This window comes from Triturus cristatus, chromosome 10, assembly GCF_964204655.1.
Source record: "Triturus cristatus chromosome 10, aTriCri1.1, whole genome shotgun sequence".
NCBI classification, from domain to species: Eukaryota; Metazoa; Chordata; class Amphibia; order Caudata; family Salamandridae; genus Triturus; species Triturus cristatus.
This window is the reverse complement of record NC_140593.1, coordinates 847,356,117-847,369,317: the sequence shown is the minus strand read 5'-3', so window position 1 is coordinate 847,369,317 and position 13,201 is coordinate 847,356,117. Positions and strand designations below refer to the sequence as shown.

At 47.1% G+C, this 13,201-nt stretch overlaps 17 non-coding genes across 17 annotated transcripts; all 17 read right to left on the bottom strand.

Moving 5' to 3' along the window:
* Window positions 1-35: 35 nt before the first annotated feature.
* Window positions 36-147, bottom strand: TRNAL-CAA (transfer RNA leucine (anticodon CAA)). Its single transcript has 2 exons — window positions 110-147; window positions 36-81 (listed from the first exon to the last, which is right to left on the bottom strand). It is a non-coding gene; the product is annotated as a tRNA-Leu (tRNA).
* Window positions 148-881: 734 nt separating this feature from the next.
* Window positions 882-953, bottom strand: TRNAP-AGG (transfer RNA proline (anticodon AGG)). Its single transcript has one exon. It is a non-coding gene; the product is annotated as a tRNA-Pro (tRNA).
* A 441-nt stretch (window positions 954-1,394) lies between these two features.
* On the bottom strand, window positions 1,395-1,467 carry TRNAV-UAC (transfer RNA valine (anticodon UAC)). The gene has a single exon. It is a non-coding gene; the product is annotated as a tRNA-Val (tRNA).
* Window positions 1,468-1,854: 387 nt separating this feature from the next.
* On the bottom strand, window positions 1,855-1,926 carry TRNAP-CGG (transfer RNA proline (anticodon CGG)). Its single transcript has one exon. It is a non-coding gene; the product is annotated as a tRNA-Pro (tRNA).
* A 937-nt stretch (window positions 1,927-2,863) lies between these two features.
* On the bottom strand, window positions 2,864-2,975 carry TRNAL-CAA (transfer RNA leucine (anticodon CAA)). Its single transcript has 2 exons — window positions 2,938-2,975; window positions 2,864-2,909 (listed from the first exon to the last, which is right to left on the bottom strand). It is a non-coding gene; the product is annotated as a tRNA-Leu (tRNA).
* Window positions 2,976-4,222: 1,247 nt separating this feature from the next.
* TRNAV-UAC (transfer RNA valine (anticodon UAC)) lies at window positions 4,223-4,295 on the bottom strand. The gene has a single exon. It is a non-coding gene; the product is annotated as a tRNA-Val (tRNA).
* Window positions 4,296-4,680: 385 nt separating this feature from the next.
* Window positions 4,681-4,752, bottom strand: TRNAP-CGG (transfer RNA proline (anticodon CGG)). Its single transcript has one exon. It is a non-coding gene; the product is annotated as a tRNA-Pro (tRNA).
* A 1,783-nt stretch (window positions 4,753-6,535) lies between these two features.
* On the bottom strand, window positions 6,536-6,607 carry TRNAP-AGG (transfer RNA proline (anticodon AGG)). Its single transcript has one exon. It is a non-coding gene; the product is annotated as a tRNA-Pro (tRNA).
* A 441-nt stretch (window positions 6,608-7,048) lies between these two features.
* On the bottom strand, window positions 7,049-7,121 carry TRNAV-UAC (transfer RNA valine (anticodon UAC)). The gene has a single exon. It is a non-coding gene; the product is annotated as a tRNA-Val (tRNA).
* A 385-nt stretch (window positions 7,122-7,506) lies between these two features.
* On the bottom strand, window positions 7,507-7,578 carry TRNAP-CGG (transfer RNA proline (anticodon CGG)). Its single transcript has one exon. It is a non-coding gene; the product is annotated as a tRNA-Pro (tRNA).
* A 937-nt stretch (window positions 7,579-8,515) lies between these two features.
* Window positions 8,516-8,627, bottom strand: TRNAL-CAA (transfer RNA leucine (anticodon CAA)). The gene is made up of 2 exons: window positions 8,590-8,627; window positions 8,516-8,561 (listed from the first exon to the last, which is right to left on the bottom strand). It is a non-coding gene; the product is annotated as a tRNA-Leu (tRNA).
* Window positions 8,628-9,361: 734 nt separating this feature from the next.
* On the bottom strand, window positions 9,362-9,433 carry TRNAP-AGG (transfer RNA proline (anticodon AGG)). Its single transcript has one exon. It is a non-coding gene; the product is annotated as a tRNA-Pro (tRNA).
* Window positions 9,434-9,874: 441 nt separating this feature from the next.
* On the bottom strand, window positions 9,875-9,947 carry TRNAV-UAC (transfer RNA valine (anticodon UAC)). The gene has a single exon. It is a non-coding gene; the product is annotated as a tRNA-Val (tRNA).
* A 385-nt stretch (window positions 9,948-10,332) lies between these two features.
* Window positions 10,333-10,404, bottom strand: TRNAP-CGG (transfer RNA proline (anticodon CGG)). The gene has a single exon. It is a non-coding gene; the product is annotated as a tRNA-Pro (tRNA).
* Window positions 10,405-11,341: 937 nt separating this feature from the next.
* TRNAL-CAA (transfer RNA leucine (anticodon CAA)) lies at window positions 11,342-11,453 on the bottom strand. The gene is made up of 2 exons: window positions 11,416-11,453; window positions 11,342-11,387 (listed from the first exon to the last, which is right to left on the bottom strand). It is a non-coding gene; the product is annotated as a tRNA-Leu (tRNA).
* A 734-nt stretch (window positions 11,454-12,187) lies between these two features.
* On the bottom strand, window positions 12,188-12,259 carry TRNAP-AGG (transfer RNA proline (anticodon AGG)). The gene has a single exon. It is a non-coding gene; the product is annotated as a tRNA-Pro (tRNA).
* Window positions 12,260-12,700: 441 nt separating this feature from the next.
* TRNAV-UAC (transfer RNA valine (anticodon UAC)) lies at window positions 12,701-12,773 on the bottom strand. The gene has a single exon. It is a non-coding gene; the product is annotated as a tRNA-Val (tRNA).
* Window positions 12,774-13,201: the final 428 nt, after the last annotated feature.

The window sequence follows — 13,201 nt, the reverse complement described above, 5'->3', positions numbered from 1 at the left end:
AAAAAACAGGACGATTTAAGGGTGTAAAAGAAACCTGTCAGAAGTGGGATTTGAACCCACGCCTCCATGAGGAGACCAGAAGTCTCAGTTGCACTGAAGATCAAGCTCTCTTGAGTCTGGCGCCTTAGACCACTCGGCCATCCTGACAGCCCTGGGTGTGCACAGATCTGACTCTTCTGACTGCACCTGCCAATGTTTGCACTTACAACGTTCACAGCAATGTCACAAGTGTAAAGACCCCACAATACAACATGGCATGACAAAAAAAAAGCTAGGCACAAGAGCGACCACTGATGGATGCGGATTAATTTGTTTCGTCTTGCAAAAGTAAAGGAAGTTTCCCACGGCTCGCTGGGTTCAAGGACCGCCTCTTCTTAAGCTTGCATTGAGATAATAAGGTTTTAGAGGGTGCACATAAAAGCAGCTCATGCACAGTCTCGAACCGGGGACCTTTCGCGTGTTAGGCGAACGTGATGACCACTACACTACAGAAACTCACTTGCTGTGTTTTACTGTTAGAGCAAGGTTCCTCTCAAGGATTCTCTCTACTTCTATTCTGCTGTATCAGCAGCCACTCAGAAAGCGAGGAGCAAGTGTGAAAACTGCAGAGATATCAGCCAACATGCTTGCAATTAGACGTATTAAAAATTGACTTATGCAGGCATCGACAGACAAATATCTGATGCCTAAATGCCAGCAAGTACACCTTGGGAAAGCATCACCTGGGACACACACAGACTAAGCATGAAGGCAGAAAAAGCATGGTGATCCATGTTTCTTCTGAGGTTCAAAATATTTTGTGCAACAATGCGGCGAGTGTAATGAGAAATAGTCAGGCATTGTGAGTTTTGAGTAGGATTCGTATGTTTACCTCTGAAAAAGGGCTCGTCCGGGATTTGAACCCGGGACCTCTCGCACCCTAAGCGAGAATCATACCCCTAGACCAACGAGCCGAGGCACACAAGAGTCGCCTTTCGCACCGGCTCCGGGGGTTATTGGCAGCGAGTTAGTGAATGCTTCACCCAAAGCAAGCAACTGCACATGCTGCTCTCTTCTGCAATATGGTTGCTGTCTTTTCCATGGCCGTCATCGAACAAGAAATGAAAATGCCTCTATCCTTCAGACATTTTGTTTGTTCTAGGTGTATGCTCTCGGTGAGGTCAATAAAACCATTTCTGCTCTCATGCCTTGCTTTCATGAAGTAGGCCCAACCTTCAGTACACAAGGACGTGCAAACGAATAGCGCAAACTATCGTCACTTCTCTTTTTGAGCTGTCACTGATGCCCCTGGAGCACAGTACATCACGCTGGTGAGGGATAGACAGCTTCCATTATCTCAGCTTTCCTATAAGTTGAGAGAGTAAATGCAAACTGTGTGAAAAACAGAAAGCTGCTGTTTCTGCCCGGTCTCGAACCAGGGACCTTTCGCGTGTAAAGCGAACGTGATAACCACTACACTACAGAAACAGACACGCTTGCACGAATCTTCTTGGCATGTAGTGGGCTGGAATGCACAGACCAAGGGCCAATGTCCATGAAGCTCAAAGTTGGACCCTCCTTACCCGATCTCTTTCTTTGGAAGAAAGGAACGAGGACCACTTTTATTCCAAAAGGCGATTTTAAAACCATACCTGAAATCACACTAGAAAAACACTTTGCATTTAATTTTCCTACACTGATGGTCCACCCCAGAAAAGCAGTTGCAAAGAAGTCCGGCACTGAAATTCTATACGCCAAAAGTGGGAAATAGCGTATAGAGGGAAAGGAACTTTCTCACCATACACGGCGTCTTATAGCATTGAAAAGAAGAAATGGCCCTATATAATAAGCAGCCTAAAAATAATTCCACAGCATGGGCTCGTCCGGGATTTGAACCCGGGACCTCTCGCACCCGAAGCGAGAATCATACCCCTAGACCAACGAGCCTGATTCCCCAGTCGGCATTTTAAGCAATTTCTGATGCGTCTTTCAGAAACAAAGCAGGGATATTTGGCTGCTCTCTCTCTATGTGAACCACACAAAGTCATGTTTTCTCTCAAGGTGTTGTTTTTTTCACTCTTGCAAGGAAGGGATCAGTCGATATCCTAGCTGCCAGAGAGCAGAAAAAAGGCGCTGATGAGAACTGCAGGCACTTTCTGGCACTTGTACTCCTCTGCAAGTCCTGGACACTTACCCCATAGACTTCCACCCCAGATGCAAGGGAGGGCCTGCCAATTCTTGCTCCTAAGACAGATGCATTTGATTCTTGGATTCAAACACGCTCACTCAGCGCTCGATCAGGCTCGATCAGGCGAGATTTATATGAGTGGCTCGCAGGACTGAAACACTCACCTGGGAGCCCCAGGGTGGCTGAATTCCCAGTATGGCCATTGTTGGGCAAATCACCTCCTTTCCTCCTGCCTCAATCTAGAATTGGCTGCAAATCACAAGATAGAGTTCAATGTCCGTGTGTACTGCCTACTCCCAGCTACCTCTCTGTCTTCCTTATGTAAATTAAAATTCGCAAGGGGGGACCAATGACAATCTGCTCCTCCCACATAACCAGGAAGCCCTGTTGAACATGTCTGCCTGTGTTGTTGCAGGGACAGTGCCTTCTCCGCCCAAAAGGTGGCAGGAGAGCCTCACAACAAAGATGGGATCAACTGCTTAATGAGAAACCAGCACGGCAGTTTGTGTGATGGAGTGCAAATTTAACGGAAGGTGTGCCTGAGGTGTCCCTTCCAGGAATACATGGAATTGTGATTGAGGGACCAGCCTGATCGTTGGTGGATTTCTCGTCATATGTTACAGGTCCGTGCAAAGATTGTGGTGTGTGGGGAATGCACTGCAAAAAACAGGACGATTTAAGGGTGTAAAAGAAACCTGTCAGAAGTGGGATTTGAACCCACGCCTCCATGAGGAGACCAGAAGTCTCAGTTGCACTGAAGATCAAGCTCTCTTGAGTCTGGCGCCTTAGACCACTCGGCCATCCTGACAGCCCTGGGTGTGCACAGATCTGACTCTTCTGACTGCACCTGCCAATGTTTGCACTTACAACGTTCACAGCAATGTCACAAGTGTAAAGACCCCACAATACAACATGGCATGACAAAAAAAAAGCTAGGCACAAGAGCGACCACTGATGGATGCGGATTAATTTGTTTCGTCTTGCAAAAGTAAAGGAAGTTTCCCACGGCTCGCTGGGTTCAAGGACCGCCTCTTCTTAAGCTTGCATTGAGATAATAAGGTTTTAGAGGGTGCACATAAAAGCAGCTCATGCACAGTCTCGAACCGGGGACCTTTCGCGTGTTAGGCGAACGTGATGACCACTACACTACAGAAACTCACTTGCTGTGTTTTACTGTTAGAGCAAGGTTCCTCTCAAGGATTCTCTCTACTTCTATTCTGCTGTATCAGCAGCCACTCAGAAAGCGAGGAGCAAGTGTGAAAACTGCAGAGATATCAGCCAACATGCTTGCAATTAGACGTATTAAAAATTGACTTATGCAGGCATCGACAGACAAATATCTGATGCCTAAATGCCAGCAAGTACACCTTGGGAAAGCATCACCTGGGACACACACAGACTAAGCATGAAGGCAGAAAAAGCATGGTGATCCATGTTTCTTCTGAGGTTCAAAATATTTTGTGCAACAATGCGGCGAGTGTAATGAGAAATAGTCAGGCATTGTGAGTTTTGAGTAGGATTCGTATGTTTACCTCTGAAAAAGGGCTCGTCCGTGATTTGAACCCGGGACCTCTCGCACCCTAAGCGAGAATCATACCCCTAGACCAACGAGCCGAGGCACACAAGAGTCGCCTTTCGCACCGGCTCCGGGGGTTATTGGCAGCGAGTTAGTGAATGCTTCACCCAAAGCAAGCAACTGCACATGCTGCTCTCTTCTGCAATATGGTTGCTGTCTTTTCCATGGCCGTCATCGAACAAGAAATGAAAATGCCTCTATCCTTCAGACATTTTGTTTGTTCTAGGTGTATGCTCTCGGTGAGGTCAATAAAACCATTTCTGCTCTCATGCCTTGCTTTCATGAAGTAGGCCCAACCTTCAGTACACAAGGACGTGCAAACGAATAGCGCAAACTATCGTCACTTCTCTTTTTGAGCTGTCACTGATGCCCCTGGAGCACAGTACATCACGCTGGTGAGGGATAGACAGCTTCCATTATCTCAGCTTTCCTATAAGTTGAGAAAGTAAATGCAAACTGTGTGAAAAACAGAAAGCTGCTGTTTCTGCCCGGTCTCAAACCAGGGACCTTTCGCGTGTAAAGCGAACGTGATAACCACTACACTACAGAAACAGACACGCTTGCACGAATCTTCTTGGCATGTAGTGGGCTGGAATGCACAGACCAAGGGCCAATGTCCATGAAGCTCAAAGTTGGACCCTCCTTACCCGATCTCTTTCTTTGGAAGAAAGGAACGAGGACCACTTTTATTCCAAAAGGCGATTTTAAAACCATACCTGAAATCACACTAGAAAAACACTTTGCATTTAATTTTCCTACACTGATGGTCCACCCCAGAAAAGCAGTTGCAAAGAAGTCCGGCACTGAAATTCTATACGCCAAAAGTGGGAAATAGCGTAGAGGGAAAGGAACTTTCTCACCATACACGGCGTCTTATAGCATTGAAAAGAAGAAATGGCCCTATATAATAAGCAGCCTAAAAATAATTCCACAGCATGGGCTCGTCCGGGATTTGAACCCGGGACCTCTCGCACCCGAAGCGAGAATCATACCCCTAGACCAACGAGCCTGATTCCCCAGTCGGCATTTTAAGCAATTTCTGATGCGTCTTTCAGAAACAAAGCAGGGCTATTTGGCTGCTCTCTCTCTATGTGAACCACACAAAGTCATGTTTTCTCTCAAGGTGTTGTTTTTTTCACTCTTGCAAGGAAGGGATCAGTCGATATCCTAGCTGCCAGAGAGCAGAAAAAAGGCGCTGATGAGAACTGCAGGCACTTTCTGGCACTTGTACTCCTCTGCAAGTCCTGGACACTTACCCCATAGACTTCCACCCCAGATGCAAGGGAGGGCCTGCCAATTCTTGCTCCTAAGACAGAGGCATTTGATTCTTGGATTCAAACACGCTCACTCAGCGCTCGATCAGGCTCGATCAGGCGAGATTTATATGAGTGGCTCGCAGGACTGAAACACTCACCTGGGAGCCCCAGGGTGGCTGAATTCCCAGTATGGCCATTGTTGGGCAAATCACCTCCTTTCCTCCTGCCTCAATCTAGAATTGGCTGCAAATCACAAGATAGAGTTCAATGTCCGTGTGTACTGCCTACTCCCAGCTACCTCTCTGTCTTCCTTATGTAAATTAAAATTCGCAAGGGGGGACCAATGACAATCTGCTCCTCCCACATAACCAGGAAGCCCTGTTGAACATGTCTGCCTGTGTTGTTGCAGGGACAGTGCCTTCTCCGCCCAAAAGGTGGCAGGAGAGCCTCACAACAAAGATGGGATCAACTGCTTAATGAGAAACCAGCACGGCAGTTTGTGTGATGGAGTGCAAATTTAACGGAAGGTGTGCCTGAGGTGTCCCTTCCAGGAATACATGGAATTGTGATTGAGGGACCAGCCTGATCGTTGGTGGATTTCTCGTCATATGTTACAGGTCCGTGCAAAGATTGTGGTGTGTGGGGAATGCACTGCAAAAAACAGGACGATTTAAGGGTGTAAAAGAAACCTGTCAGAAGTGGGATTTGAACCCACGCCTCCATGAGGAGACTAGAAGTCTCAGTTGCACTGAAGATCAAGCTCTCTTGAGTCTGGCGCCTTAGACCACTCGGCCATCCTGACAGCCCTGGGTGTGCACAGATCTGACTCTTCTGACTGCACCTGCCAATGTTTGCACTTACAACGTTCACAGCAATGTCACAAGTGTAAAGACCCCACAATACAACATGGCATGACAAAAAAAAAGCTAGGCACAAGAGCGACCACTGATGGATGCGGATTAATTTGTTTCGTCTTGCAAAAGTAAAGGAAGTTTCCCACGGCTCGCTGGGTTCAAGGACCGCCTCTTCTTAAGCTTGCATTGAGATAATAAGGTTTTAGAGGGTGCACATAAAAGCAGCTCATGCACAGTCTCGAACCGGGGACCTTTCGCGTGTTAGGCGAACGTGATGACCACTACACTACAGAAACTCACTTGCTGTGTTTTACTGTTAGAGCAAGGTTCCTCTCAAGGATTCTCTCTACTTCTATTCTGCTGTATCAGCAGCCACTCAGAAAGCGAGGAGCAAGTGTGAAAACTGCAGAGATATCAGCCAACATGCTTGCAATTAGACGTATTAAAAATTGACTTATGCAGGCATCGACAGACAAATATCTGATGCCTAAATGCCAGCAAGTACACCTTGGGAAAGCATCACCTGGGACACACACAGACTAAGCATGAAGGCAGAAAAAGCATGGTGATCCATGTTTCTTCTGAGGTTCAAAATATTTTGTGCAACAATGCGGCGAGTGTAATGAGAAATAGTCAGGCATTGTGAGTTTTGAGTAGGATTCGTATGTTTACCTCTGAAAAAGGGCTCGTCCGGGATTTGAACCCGGGACCTCTCGCACCCTAAGCGAGAATCATACCCCTAGACCAACGAGCCGAGGCACACAAGAGTCGCCTTTCGCACCGGCTCCGGGGGTTATTGGCAGCGAGTTAGTGAATGCTTCACCCAAAGCAAGCAACTGCACATGCTGCTCTCTTCTGCAATATGGTTGCTGTCTTTTCCATGGCCGTCATCGAACAAGAAATGAAAATGCCTCTATCCTTCAGACATTTTGTTTGTTCTAGGTGTATGCTCTCGCTGAGGTCAATAAAACCATTTCTGCTCTCATGCCTTGCTTTCATGAAGTAGGCCCAACCTTCAGTACACAAGGACGTGCAAACGAATAGCGCAAACTATCGTCACTTCTCTTTTTGAGCTGTCACTGATGCCCCTGGAGCACAGTACATCACGCTGGTGAGGGATAGACAGCTTCCATTATCTCAGCTTTCCTATAAGTTGAGAGAGTAAATGCAAACTGTGTGAAAAACAGTAAGCTGCTGTTTCTGCCCGGTCTCGAACCAGGGACCTTTCGCGTGTAAAGCGAACGTGATAACCACTACACTACAGAAACAGACACGCTTGCACGAATCTTCTTGGCATGTAGTGGGCTGGAATGCACAGACCAAGGGCCAATGTCCATGAAGCTCAAAGTTGGACCCTCCTTACCCGATCTCTTTCTTTGGAAGAAAGGAACGAGGACCACTTTTATTCCAGAAGGCGATTTTAAAACCATACCTGAAATCACACTAGAAAAACACTTTGCATTTAATTTTCCTACACTGATGGCCCACCCCAGAAAAGCAGTTGCAAAGAAGTCCGGCACTGAAATTCTATACGCCAAAAGTGGGAAATAGCGTAGAGGGAAAGGAACTTTCTCACCATACACGGCGTCTTATAGCATTGAAAAGAAGAAATGGCCCTATATAATAAGCAGCCTAAAAATAATTCCACAGCATGGGCTCGTCCGGGATTTGAACCCGGGACCTCTCGCACCCGAAGCGAGAATCATACCCCTAGACCAACGAGCCTGATTCCCCAGTCGGCATTTTAAGCAATTTCTGATGCGTCTTTCAGAAACAAAGCAGGGCTATTTGGCTGCTCTCTCTCTATGTGAACCACACAAAGTCATGTTTTCTCTCAAGGTGTTGTTTTTTTCACTCTTGCAAGGAAGGGATCAGTCGATATCCTAGCTGCCAGAGAGCAGAAAAAAGGCGCTGATGAGAACTGCAGGCACTTTCTGGCACTTGTACTCCTCTGCAAGTCCTGGACACTTACCCCATAGACTTCCACCCCAGATGCAAGGGAGGGCCTGCCAATTCTTGCTCCTAAGACAGAGGCATTTGATTCTTGGATTCAAACACGCTCACTCAGCGCTCGATCAGGCTCGATCAGGCGAGATTTATATGAGTGGCTCGCAGGACTGAAACACTCACCTGGGAGCCCCAGGGTGGCTGAATTCCCAGTATGGCCATTGTTGGGCAAATCACCTCCTTTCCTCCTGCCTCAATCTAGAATTGGCTGCAAATCACAAGATAGAGTTCAATGTCCGTGTGTACTGCCTACTCCCAGCTACCTCTCTGTCTTCCTTATGTAAATTAAAATTCGCAAGGGGGGACCAATGACAATCTGCTCCTCCCACATAACCAGGAAGCCCTGTTGAACATGTCTGCCTGTGTTGTTGCAGGGACAGTGCCTTCTCCGCCCAAAAGGTGGCAGGAGAGCCTCACAACAAAGATGGGATCAACTGCTTAATGAGAAACCAGCACGGCAGTTTGTGTGATGGAGTGCAAATTTAACGGAAGGTGTGCCTGAGGTGTCCCTTCCAGGAATACATGGAATTGTGATTGAGGGACCAGCCTGATCGTTGGTGGATTTCTCGTCATATGTTACAGGTCCGTGCAAAGATTGTGGTGTGTGGGGAATGCACTGCAAAAAACAGGACGATTTAAGGGTGTAAAAGAAATCTGTCAGAAGTGGGATTTGAACCCACGCCTCCATGAGGAGACCAGAAGTCTCAGTTGCACTGAAGATCAAGCTCTCTTGAGTCTGGCGCCTTAGACCACTCGGCCATCCTGACAGCCCTGGGTGTGCACAGATCTGACTCTTCTGACTGCACCTGCCAATGTTTGCACTTACAACGTTCACAGCAATGTCACAAGTGTAAAGACCCCACAATACAACATGGCATGACAAAAAAAAAGCTAGGCACAAGAGCGACCACTGATGGATGCGGATTAATTTGTTTCGTCTTGCAAAAGTAAAGGAAGTTTCCCACGGCTCGCTGGGTTCAAGGACCGCCTCTTCTTAAGCTTGCATTGAGATAATAAGGTTTTAGAGGGTGCACATAAAAGCAGCTCATGCACAGTCTCGAACCGGGGACCTTTCGCGTGTTAGGCGAACGTGATGACCACTACACTACAGAAACTCACTTGCTGTGTTTTACTGTTAGAGCAAGGTTCCTCTCAAGGATTCTCTCTACTTCTATTCTGCTGTATCAGCAGCCACTCAGAAAGCGAGGAGCAAGTGTGAAAACTGCAGAGATATCAGCCAACATGCTTGCAATTAGACGTATTAAAAATTGACTTATGCAGGCATCGACAGACAAATATCTGATGCCTAAATGCCAGCAAGTACACCTTGGGAAAGCATCACCTGGGACACACACAGACTAAGCATGAAGGCAGAAAAAGCATGGTGATCCATGTTTCTTCTGAGGTTCAAAATATTTTGTGCAACAATGCGGCGAGTGTAATGAGAAATAGTCAGGCATTGTGAGTTTTGAGTAGGATTCGTATGTTTACCTCTGAAAAAGGGCTCGTCCGGGATTTGAACCCGGGACCTCTCGCACCCTAAGCGAGAATCATACCCCTAGACCAACGAGCCGAGGCACACAAGAGTCGCCTTTCGCACCGGCTCCGGGGGTTATTGGCAGCGAGTTAGTGAATGCTTCACCCAAAGCAAGCAACTGCACATGCTGCTCTCTTCTGCAATATGGTTGCTGTCTTTTCCATGGCCGTCATCGAACAAGAAATGAAAATGCCTCTATCCTTCAGACATTTTGTTTGTTCTAGGTGTATGCTCTCGGTGAGGTCAATAAAACCATTTCTGCTCTCATGCCTTGCTTTCATGAAGTAGGCCCAACCTTCAGTACACAAGGACGTGCAAACGAATAGCGCAAACTATCGTCACTTCTCTTTTTGAGCTGTCACTGATGCCCCTGGAGCACAGTACATCACGCTGGTGAGGGATAGACAGCTTCCATTATCTCAGCTTTCCTATAAGTTGAGAAAGTAAATGCAAACTGTGTGAAAAACAGAAAGCTGCTGTTTCTGCCCGGTCTCAAACCAGGGACCTTTCGCGTGTAAAGCGAACGTGATAACCACTACACTACAGAAACAGACACGCTTGCACGAATCTTCTTGGCATGTAGTGGGCTGGAATGCACAGACCAAGGGCCAATGTCCATGAAGCTCAAAGTTGGACCCTCCTTACCCGATCTCTTTCTTTGGAAGAAAGGAACGAGGACCACTTTTATTCCAAAAGGCGATTTTAAAACCATACCTGAAATCACACTAGAAAAACACTTTGCATTTAATTTTCCTACACTGATGGTCCACCCCAGAAAAGCAGTTGCAAAGAAGTCCGGCACTGAAATTCTATACGCCAAAAGTGGGAAATAGCGTAGAGGGAAAGGAACTTTCTCACCATACACGGCGTCTTATAGCATTGAAAAGAAGAAATGGCCCTATATAATAAGCAGCCTAAAAATAATTCCACAGCATGGGCTCGTCCGGGATTTGAACCCGGGACCTCTCGCACCCGAAGCGAGAATCATACCCCTAGACCAACGAGCCTGATTCCCCAGTCGGCATTTTAAGCAATTTCTGATGCGTCTTTCAGAAACAAAGCAGGGCTATTTGGCTGCTCTCTCTCTATGTGAACCACACAAAGTCATGTTTTCTCTCAAGGTGTTGTTTTTTTCACTCTTGCAAGGAAGGGATCAGTCGATATCCTAGCTGCCAGAGAGCAGAAAAAAGGCGCTGATGAGAACTGCAGGCACTTTCTGGCACTTGTACTCCTCTGCAAGTCCTGGACACTTACCCCATAGACTTCCACCCCAGATGCAAGGGAGGGCCTGCCAATTCTTGCTCCTAAGACAGAGGCATTTGATTCTTGGATTCAAACACGCTCACTCAGCGCTCGATCAGGCTCGATCAGGCGAGATTTATATGAGTGGCTCGCAGGACTGAAACACTCACCTGGGAGCCCCAGGGTGGCTGAATTCCCAGTATGGCCATTGTTGGGCAAATCACCTCCTTTCCTCCTGCCTCAATCTAGAATTGGCTGCAAATCACAAGATAGAGTTCAATGTCCGTGTGTACTGCCTACTCCCAGCTACCTCTCTGTCTTCCTTATGTAAATTAAAATTCGCAAGGGGGGACCAATGACAATCTGCTCCTCCCACATAACCAGGAAGCCCTGTTGAACATGTCTGCCTGTGTTGTTGCAGGGACAGTGCCTTCTCCGCCCAAAAGGTGGCAGGAGAGCCTCACAACAAAGATGGGATCAACTGCTTAATGAGAAACCAGCACGGCAGTTTGTGTGATGGAGTGCAAATTTAACGGAAGGTGTGCCTGAGGTGTCCCTTCCAGGAATACATGGAATTGTGATTGAGGGACCAGCCTGATCGTTGGTGGATTTCTCGTCATATGTTACAGGTCCGTGCAAAGATTGTGGTGTGTGGGGAATGCACTGCAAAAAACAGGACGATTTAAGGGTGTAAAAGAAACCTGTCAGAAGTGGGATTTGAACCCACGCCTCCATGAGGAGACCAGAAGTCTCAGTTGCACTGAAGATCAAGCTCTCTTGAGTCTGGCGCCTTAGACCACTCGGCCATCCTGACAGCCCTGGGTGTGCACAGATCTGACTCTTCTGACTGCACCTGCCAATGTTTGCACTTACAACGTTCACAGCAATGTCACAAGTGTAAAGACCCCACAATACAACATGGCATGACAAAAAAAAAGCTAGGCACAAGAGCGACCACTGATGGATGCGGATTAATTTGTTTCGTCTTGCAAAAGTAAAGGAAGTTTCCCACGGCTCGCTGGGTTCAAGGACCGCCTCTTCTTAAGCTTGCATTGAGATAATAAGGTTTTAGAGGGTGCACATAAAAGCAGCTCATGCACAGTCTCGAACCGGGGACCTTTCGCGTGTTAGGCGAACGTGATGACCACTACACTACAGAAACTCACTTGCTGTGTTTTACTGTTAGAGCAAGGTTCCTCTCAAGGATTCTCTCTACTTCTATTCTGCTGTATCAGCAGCCACTCAGAAAGCGAGGAGCAAGTGTGAAAACTGCAGAGATATCAGCCAACATGCTTGCAATTAGACGTATTAAAAATTGACTTATGCAGGCATCGACAGACAAATATCTGATGCCTAAATGCCAGCAAGTACACCTTGGGAAAGCATCACCTGGGACACACACAGACTAAGCATGAAGGCAGAAAAAGCATGGTGATCCATGTTTCTTCTGAGGTTCAAAATATTTTGTGCAACAATGCGGCGAGTGTAATGAGAAATAGTCAGGCATTGTGAGTTTTGAGTAGGATTCGTATGTTTACCTCTGAAAAAGGGCTCGTCCGGGATTTGAACCCGGGACCTCTCGCACCCTAAGCGAGAATCATACCCCTAGACCAACGAGCCGAGGCACACAAGAGTCGCCTTTCGCACCGGCTCCGGGGGTTATTGGCAGCGAGTTAGTGAATGCTTCACCCAAAGCAAGCAACTGCACATGCTGCTCTCTTCTGCAATATGGTTGCTGTCTTTTCCATGGCCGTCATCGAACAAGAAATGAAAATGCCTCTATCCTTCAGACATTTTGTTTGTTCTAGGTGTATGCTCTCGCTGAGGTCAATAAAACCATTTCTGCTCTCATGCCTTGCTTTCATGAAGTAGGCCCAACCTTCAGTACACAAGGACGTGCAAACGAATAGCGCAAACTATCGTCACTTCTCTTTTTGAGCTGTCACTGATGCCCCTGGAGCACAGTACATCACGCTGGTGAGGGATAGACAGCTTCCATTATCTCAGCTTTCCTATAAGTTGAGAGAGTAAATGCAAACTGTGTGAAAAACAGAAAGCTGCTGTTTCTGCCCGGTCTCGAACCAGGGACCTTTCGCGTGTAAAGCGAACGTGATAACCACTACACTACAGAAACAGACACGCTTGCACGAATCTTCTTGGCATGTAGTGGGCTGGAATGCACAGACCAAGGGCCAATGTCCATGAAGCTCAAAGTTGGACCCTCCTTACCCGATCTCTTTCTTTGGAAGAAAGGAACGAGGACCACTTTTATTCCAAAAGGCGATTTTAAAACCATACCTGAAATCACACTAGAAAAACACTTTGCATTTAATTTTCCTACACTGATGGCCCACCCCAGAAAAGCAGTTGCAAAGAAGTCCGGCACTGAAATTCTATACGCCAAAAGTGGGAAATAGCGTAGAGGGAAAGGAACTTTCTCACCATACACGGCGTCTTATAGCATTGAAAAGAAGAAATGGCCCTATATAATAAGCAGCCTAAAAATAATTCCACAGCATGGGCTCGTCCGGGATTTGAACCCGGGACCTCTCGCACCTGAAG